Source organism: Aotus nancymaae, unplaced genomic scaffold (assembly GCF_030222135.1).
Source record: "Aotus nancymaae isolate 86718 unplaced genomic scaffold, 86718_ANA_hifiasm-v0.15.2.pri h1tg000036l, whole genome shotgun sequence".
In the NCBI taxonomy this organism is placed as follows: domain Eukaryota; kingdom Metazoa; phylum Chordata; class Mammalia; order Primates; family Aotidae; genus Aotus; species Aotus nancymaae.
Genome location: NW_026988450.1, coordinates 43035581 through 43044420, shown reverse-complemented (window position 1 = coordinate 43044420; position 8840 = coordinate 43035581). Strand labels below are relative to the sequence as shown.

At 41.9% G+C, this 8840-nt stretch overlaps 1 protein-coding gene across 2 annotated transcripts in view; it reads left to right on the top strand.

The window, feature by feature from the left end:
* Positions 1-2254: 2254 nt before the first annotated feature.
* The window catches only part of LOC135278028 (integrator complex subunit 8-like), a 49990-nt gene continuing 43404 nt past the window's right edge, over positions 2255-8840 (top strand). For both annotated transcript variants that reach the window (XM_064384396.1, XM_064384395.1), the window contains exon 1: positions 2255-2374. The gene's annotated coding sequence lies outside the window, so the exon portion shown is untranslated. The remainder of the gene's footprint in view (positions 2375-8840) is intronic.

Genomic DNA, 8840 nt, shown 5'->3' with positions numbered 1-8840 from the left:
ATATACTTCCTCCAGCTTTCTTTCTTTTCTTTTTTCTTTTTCTTTTGAGACAGTCTTGCTCTGTTGCCCAGGCTGGAGTGCAGTGGCGTGGTCTCGGCTCACTGAAACCTCCACCTCCTGGGTTCAAGCGATTCTCCTGCCTCAGCCTCCCGAGTATCTGGGATTACAGGCACCTGTCACGATGCCAGGCTAATTTTTTGTATTTTTAGTAGAGACAGAGTTTCACCGTGTTGGCCAGGCTTGTGTCAAACTCCTGACCTCATGATCTGCCTGCCTCGGGCTCCCAAAGTGCTGAGATTACAGGCCTGAGCCATCTCGCCCGACCTTCTTCTTCTTCTTCTTTTTTTAAGAGACAGTGTCTCACTATGTTGCCCAGGTTGGTCTTGTCTCAAATTCCTGGCCTCAATTGATCCTCCTGCCTTGGCCTCCCAAATAAGCATCAACAAATATTTATTGAGTGCAGTCTGTTAGACTAGTAGTGTTCTAAACACATGAGTACAGCAGAGAATAAAGCAAAGATCCTGCCCACATATAGCTTATATTCTAGAGTAATAGAAAAACACTAAAAAAATAAGTATATGTTAGGGAGTGGAAGTGTGATGAAAATCTATAAAGCAGGGTAAGGGAGATAGAGGATGAGACAAGAGCACCTGGGTGCAGTGGCTCATGCCTAACCCCAGCTACTCGGGAAGCTGAGGCAGTAGAACTGCTGGAACCTGGGAGGCAGAGGTTGCAGTGAGCTGAGATCGCATCACTGCACTCCAGCCCAGGCCTACAATAGCGAGATTCAGTCTCAAAAAAAAAAAAAGTAATGGACTGTCACATAAGACCCTTTGACAAGTTAACATGTAATGATCCGAGGTGAAGGAGCAAACCAGGTGCAAATCTGCAAGAGGCATGTCCCAGGCCACCTGTAGCCAATCTGTTTTAGATTTTCTGAACTTCCCAGATTACATTAAGGTAGGCTGCAGACACGATGAGAGCTAGTTTGTTTTCTGGTTACCCTCACTCTTTATCTGTCCCAGTCCAAAGAAGAGGGAGGTGTGGTTTACTAGGGTGCCCAACCTTGGCAGGCCCCCAATTCAAATTCTTGTAACCCTGGCTCCAGGAGCTGCTAAAAGCACAACTCAACTTATGAGGTGTTCTTTATTACTGGAAAAAGTCTCAGGATAAAAGCTCCATAAGCACATTACTCTTTTTTTTTTTTTTTTTTAATTGAGACAGGGTCTCCCTCTGCCACACAGGCTGGAGTGCAGTGGTGCTATCTCGGCTCACTGCAACCTCTATCTCCCGGGTTAAAGCTATTCTCCCGCTTTAGCCTCCTGAGTGGCTGGGATTACAGTCGCCCGCCACCACACCCAGCTAATTTTTGTATTTTTAGTAGAGACAGGGTTTCACCATGTTGGCCAAGATGGTCTCGAACTCCTAACCTCAAGTGATCCGCCTGCTAAGCCTCCCAAAGCACTGGGATTACAGGCGTGAGCCACCGCGCCCAGCCTCAAATTACACTTTTAAATGGCTATACCTATTTACACTCCTACCAGCAGCCCAAGTTTCCATTGTTTCACATCTTCATTCAACACTTGATATTTTTTAGCTTTTACTTGTTGTCAAACTGTTGGATAAAACTCAGTAAACAACCTTTAACCATTCTCTCTGATTAGCCTTTCTAACACCGTTTTTCAGGGATAGTTGACTGTGTCATCGCCTAGCACTTGGAAGTTGCTCAGTAAATACTGATTGAATGATGTCACTTTCCTACTTAACTTTAATGCTTTTCTAAATCCGGAGGCGGCCCCCCTTTTCTGAGGGCCTAGTAATCATGTATTCATTTCTATATTTCCAGAACCTAACAAAGAGTTTGAAAAATATCCTGCAGGCAACAGTAAATCAATGCTTTTTCGGATGCATGAATAACCAGTAGGATAATCGGTACCTCTGCGATGCACGCATTTCTATTATCGCACACACCGAATCATAACTTATTATTTGTCCACGCAGATGCTGAGGTCTGTAGCCTCAGCCTGTACACCGTGTCTGACAGTAGGCACTAAACCAGTATTTTTTAATTGACCAGTAAACTAGAATCAAATTTGGGAGCATGCAAAGGGAAACGCAAAGGTACATGCGCAGTGTTGCAGTAAGGGTGTCCAATCGGAGTCAGGCTGGCTGGACGGGGCGTCGCAGCGGCTAGGTAGTGCGCACGCGCAGCGTGCTCGTCCGCGATTGGCTGCGCCGAGGCGGGAGCCGTGAGCTTCTCCGGCGGCGAGGCGACCGTTGGTTGCCAGACGTTATTCTTTGCAGGGCCGGTGGTTTCTGTCAGATTTTCGCCGGTGCGTCCTGGACGAGGAAGCTCTGGAGGCTGTGACATCCTGTAGGTTCGTGCGGGACAATGCAGCGAGTGGTGCGGGAGCAGGCCTCCAAGGGAGGAGGGAGGGAAGGCGGCAGGAGCGACCGAGGTGGCCTCCTGCAGGCCTGCCGCTTTGGTTTGAAGTGCGAGGGACGCCCGAGCTGTTGGCCCCGGGGGGTCCCGGAGCGACTGGCGGGCGGTGGGGGCTTGGGGGTGTGCGTTTGTGTGCGAGGGGTGGTTCTGGGTAGAGGCCCCCGGGATCGCCCCTGCAGTCGTTGCGCGCAGGCTCCTGTGGCGTTTGGGTTTCTCTCTCACTCCGGCACTGGGAAGCTCCTTCCCCTTCCCCAGGGCCGGGACGGGGGGTGGTGAATGCTCCGCGAGCGCCCTGGAGATTGTCGGTACGCCTTCTTTAGGGGCTTTTATCTCTTCATTGGTCAGGTTTTTCTTTTATTTTCTTAAAACCTTTTAATTTCTTAAAACCTTATGAAAGATTTTCTAGGTAGGTACAGATGCTTCTCGACTTACTACGGGGTGACCTCCCGATAAACCCATCCTAAGTTGAAAATATCCTAAGTCGAAAATGTATTTAAAGCTGCTAGCCTGCCTTTGTTATCAAAAAAAAAATAATTTCAACTTTTCATTTTAGATTGGGGGTGCAGGTGCAGGTTTGTTGCATCGGTGTATTACCTGATGCTGAGTTTTGGGTACGGTTGATCTTGTCACCCAGGTACTGAGCGTAATATCCGACAGTTTTTGAACCCTTGCTGCTCATTTCCTCCCCTCTCTGTTTGTCTCCACTGTCTATTGTTGCCTTCTTTTATGTTCATGAATACCCAATGTTTAGCTCCCATTTATAAGTGAGAACATGCAATATTTGATTTTCTTTTCCTGCTTTAATTCGCTTAGGATAATAGCTTCCAGCTGCACCCACGTTCCTTTTTATGGCTGCGCTAGCCTAGCTTAAAACATGCTCAGAACACTTACCTGAATCTACAGTTGGGCAAAATCATGAACACAGACGGTTGTGTGGTTACTTGTACAGCTTCTCCTGAATGCTTATGGCTTTCTTAAAAGTCGAAGAATTCTAAGTGAAACCATCCTAAATTGGGAACCACCTGTATAGCCTGAGTGTCAAAGTCAAAGGAGCAACTTAAGGCATGACGTGAAATAATTGCTAACTAATGTAGTTGGAAGTCGAAAAGCAGAAACAGCAGACAGACTCTTGCTGGTTCTTTTCCTTGAACAAGAAACGAGAGAGAGTGATCTCTACTACTCATTCCTCAAACTACGCAAAGACTGGTTATATATACAATATTTACGTGTTTCATCATTTTAACATTGATGAAATTGGGAAGTGTCTAACCATCAGTGATAGTGTGTCACGGTTTAATTGACTACACTTTTTTTCTTGGAAAGGTAAAACAATGGTACATCTTACAATAAAATTTTTATTTTTAACATTTTTATTTAAAAAATGTCTTTTTTTTTTTTTTTTAAAGACGAGGTTTCACCATGTTGGTCAAGCTGGTCTTGAATTCCCGACATCAGGTGATCCGCCCACCTTGGCCTCCAAAGTGCTTGGATTACAGGAGTGAGCCACCACGCCCGGCCTAAAAAATGTCTTTTCCTGGGGGCAGTGGCTCACGCCTGTAATCCCAGCACTTCGGGAGACCGAGGCGGGTGGATCACGAGGTCAAGAGATCGAGACCATCCTGGTCAACATGGTGAAACCCCGTCTCTACTAAAAATACAAAAAAAATTCGATGGGCATGGTGGCGCATGCCTGTAATCCCAGCTACTCAAGAGGCTGAGGTAGGAGAATTGCCTGAACCCAGGAGGCGGAGGTTGCCGTGAGCCGAGATCGCGCCATTGCACTGCAGCCTGGGTAATGAGCGAAACTCCGTCTCAAAAAAAAAAAAAAAAAAAAAAAAAAGTCTTTTATATGGATTAGCAATCAAGAGTATAGCCTACAGTTGATGGCATTTTATATCTGATGAAATATGGTAATTAAAAAAATCGAATTAATGGTCCTTTGCCTGTTACACAGGTAACATTTTCATTTTAAAAGATTTGAGATATACAGAAAATAACTCAGAAGAGAATAAAAATTACTGGTTATTCTAACCAGACCTAGAAACAATTAGGATTAATGTTGTGGTATCTTTCTGGATTTTAATAATGATTGTGTATTTTAATATATAACATATCTACTTTATAACAGTGTAATTTACACTGTGCCATTAGATGTGTACATTTTGATGTTTTGATATACAGCTGTATATACACTCCCGTAACCAGACTACAATCTTATATAGATTATTCTATCACCTCAAACAAGTTCCCTCATGCTCCTTTGCGTTCTAGTCTTTTAAATGTACATAAACACGTTATCCTTTTTCTTTTCCTTTTTAAAAATTGGAATGAGGCCAAACATGTTTTGTGGCCATTTTTCCTTTGATTTATCAAAAAATATTTCTCATTAAACATTTTTTAAAAATGTGGTCCTCCCCATCAATGGTATCATTCACATAACAAATACTGAACTCCTTCTGTGTATTTGGTACTGGTGATATAGTGATGAATTGTACGTAAGATTTCATGCCTGAGTTAATAGCTCAGGGAGAATGATAGGGCAAATTTCATTGCAGTGTGAAAAGTACTTCGGTAGTACACATACAGGAAGGTCCTCCAGTCCAGTCTTTGGGAAGAGATGAAGAGGGCTCATGGTTAAGACTCCTAAAGGATAAGGTAGAATTAATCAGGCAAAGAAAAGTGGGAAAAAGCATTCCCAACTTTGTATAAGGGAAAGTTTGTTCAAGGCCTAGAGAAAAAGAGAACATGGCTAGCATGGGGAACAGTACTGACTCAGTTTTGGTGGTATATGAAGAGTGTGTTCAGTTGTGTGGCTGTACCATAATTTATCTAGTACTTCATTATGGACATATACTCGTTTCCTTTTCTCCCCCTACTGTAAGTAATACTAGCATGATTATTTTTGTTTATTTATTTATTTTTCTGAGACAGTCTCGCTCTGTTGCCCAGGCTGGAATGCGATAGCACAATCTCCGCTCACTGCAACCTCTGCCTCCTGGGTTCAGGTGATTCTCATGCTTCAGCCTCCCGAGTAGCTGCAATTACAGGTGTGTACTGCCATGCCTGGCTTTTTTTTTTTTTAGATGGAGTTTCGCTCTTGTTACCCAGGGTATAGTGCAGGATGGCGTGATCTCGGCTCACCGCAACTCTACCTCCTGTGTTCAAGCGATTCTCCTGCCTTAGCCTCCCAAGTAGCTGGGATCACAGGCATGCGCCACCACACCCAGCTAATTTTTTATTTTTAGTAGAGATGGGGTTTCTCTGTGTTGATCAGGCTGGTCTCAAACTCCCGACCTCAGGTGATCCGCCCGCTTCGGCCTCCCAAAGTGCAGGGATTACAGGCATGAGCCACTGTGCAAGGCCTCAAATTTTTATATTTTTAGTAGAGATGAGGTTTCACCATGTTGGCCAGGCTGGTCTCAAACTCCCGACCTCAGGTGATCCACCTGCCTTGGCCCTTTAAAGTACTGGGATTACATGCGTGAGCCACCTCATCCTGCCCAGCATGATTATTCTCATACATAGTTACTTGAGTATTATCTTTGACCTTAGGTTACATTGCCAGAATTGGAATTTCTGGGTTAAACAGATAACATTGGTAGTCTTGTTGATGCTTGCTGATGGCTTATGTTAAATAGTGTCATGTTGATCCTTGCTGATGGCTTATATTAAATAGTGTTTTGTGGTGTTGTTTTGAATTGGAGTGCTTGCTACTGTCCATTGCAGAAACGTGATGTATGTATGTAATGTTCTTGTTTTCCATCTGAACCCCTATCCAGTTCCTAGTGGAAATAGAGTTGAGCGAAAGTTGGGAAACCTGGTTCTAGTCTCTTGATTTATATTTTTAAAAATTCCACTGTTTTCGAATGAAATAGGATAGTAAAAACAAATTGAATTATAAAAATGTCTTTTAAATTGCCAGATTTCATTCATTTCAAATATTTGTTAGTGATTGTAATGTATCTGTCATTGTTACCAGACACATGGTAGTCATTAGCGGTGGAGAAAACAAGCATGAGATTGCTACCCTCATGTGGTTTGTGGATTATAGGCATGAGGAATAGAAAAGCAACATTTTTCATATTTTTATGTAAATTGTATTTCCTTACATTTTGAAACTTTTATGTATTTATTTATTTCTTTTTTGAGATGGAGTCTCACTCTGTCACCAGGCTGGAATGCAGTGGCGCAATTTCAGCTCACTGCAACCTCCGCTTCCTGGGTTCAAGCGATTCTCCTGCCTCAGCCTCCTGAGTAGCTGGGACTGCAGGTGTGCACCACCACGCCCAGCTAATTTTTGTATTTTTAGTAGAGGCAGAGTTTCACCATGTTGGCCAAGATGATCTCCATCTCTTGACCTTGGGATTCACCTGTCTCGGCCTCCCAAAGTGCTGGGATTACAGGTGTGAGCCACCTTGCCCGGCCTGAAATTTCTCTTTAAATTACTTTAAAGATGATATCATGATTAATCTATAATGTTATCAAAATTGACATTATATATACTTACATTTACACCATTTGTATTAGTCTGTTCTCACTGCTAATAAAGACGTACTTGCCATGTGTCACTACGCGTTTGTTTTTGTGTCTTCACATCTCCTCTTGTTACATTTTAAAGCATTTTTATAGTATGCGATTTGCCTAATAAAGCATTCTCATAGCAAAAAAAAATAATAATAATAAAGACATCTTTGAGACTGAGTGATTTATAAAGGAAAGAAGTTTAATGGACTCACAGTTCCACATGGCTGAGGAGGCCTCACAATCATGTCAAAAGATAAAGGAAGAGCAAAGGGATGTCTTACATGGCAGCAGGCAAGAGTGCTTGTGCAGGGGAACTCCCATTTATAAAACCATCAGATCTCGTGAGACTTATTCACTACCGTGAGAAAAGTATGGAGGAAACTGCCCCCATGATTCAATTATCTCCACCTGGCCTTGCCCTTGACACATAGGGACTATTACAATTCAAGGTGTGAGATTTGGATAGTGACACAGCCAAACCATATCACCATTCAATTTAAATCTTAAATTCTTTTCAATAGCCCTTGATAAAAAATAAAATCTTACTAGCTATCGAACTTGTTTTCTGAGGTCTTGCTGCTGTGTTGCCTAGGCTGGTTTTGAACTCCCGACCTCAAAGGATCCCCTCACCTCAGCCTCCTGAGTAGCTCAGACTACAGGCATGCACCACCAAGCTCCTGTTATCTTTTTAATAGAGACAGGGTCTCCCTATGTTGCCTAGGCTGATCTTTAACTCCTGGGTTCAAGGGAAGCTCCTGACTCAGCCTCCCAAAGTACTGCGATTACAGAAATGTTAAATGACCTTATTGTTTAAATTTAATCACAATGTTAAAGACAAAAGGACTAGGAACAAATCTCATAGCTATTACCCCCAAGATTTATTTGCCCAACAAATGTTTGTCAATAATAGTGATATAGAAACCAAAGAATAGGAAAACTGGTGTTGAATATTTATAAAATGCCATTTTTAAAGGAAAAAAAAAGTCAGGGAAATAGGAACCATAATCTGAATGATTTTCATGCCTTTGGCTGTTTGAGGAGCTGAGTGGATTCTTTATACTTGATTTCCAATGCTGCAGTTAAGATTTCTTGACTAGCCTTTGATCTTGAGATCCTTGGGGCTAGAAAAGTAATGAAGTAACGGGAAAAAATGAGTTAGCTGAATTTAGTAACACTGAGTTAGAAGAGAAAAAAGGCTGTTTCTTCTTACTGCTCAAGATGGGGGTCAGTATTGCTTATTTAAAGATTAGTTGCAGATATAAAGTAAAAATGGTTAGCACTAGAAGGGAGGAGAAAAAGAAATAAAAAAGAAGTGTGAGAAATAAAATTTACTGAAAAGTACCGAATATAAGAAATAAAAGTAGTTCCCTTCCTCACTTGAAAATCAGATTATTTTCTGTAGCAAAAATATATAATTTTATTGATATTCTCGATAAACAAATACTAATTTAACTGGCATTCCAAATTAAATTTAATCTGCAGTAGAAAATTGAACTAGGATTTCATTCAACAAGAATGTCTTGATGGCAACTAGTGAGATAGTTTCATTTGAGGCATTAGTATTGTCCACTGTATCCTTTGTCAATCTTAGCTTGTTTCTGTTTTGCTGTCCTTATCACTCTTACCCCCTGAGCTATGAATTTAGGTAAAAACTATCCCTAACTAACCTTTTAAATTTAGAAACGCTCATAGTTGATTTCTATCTACTTAGAATTGCCTGAATGCATTCTTTGCGTTTATGGGCAGGATACTTTATCCCCAAGATGATTTGTTCCTTACTAAGAAAGTACATGTTTGTATAGGAGTATGTACAGTGCTATATACATGATAGGTCATCAATAACTAAGAATCAAATGAAAATAATTTTGATTTT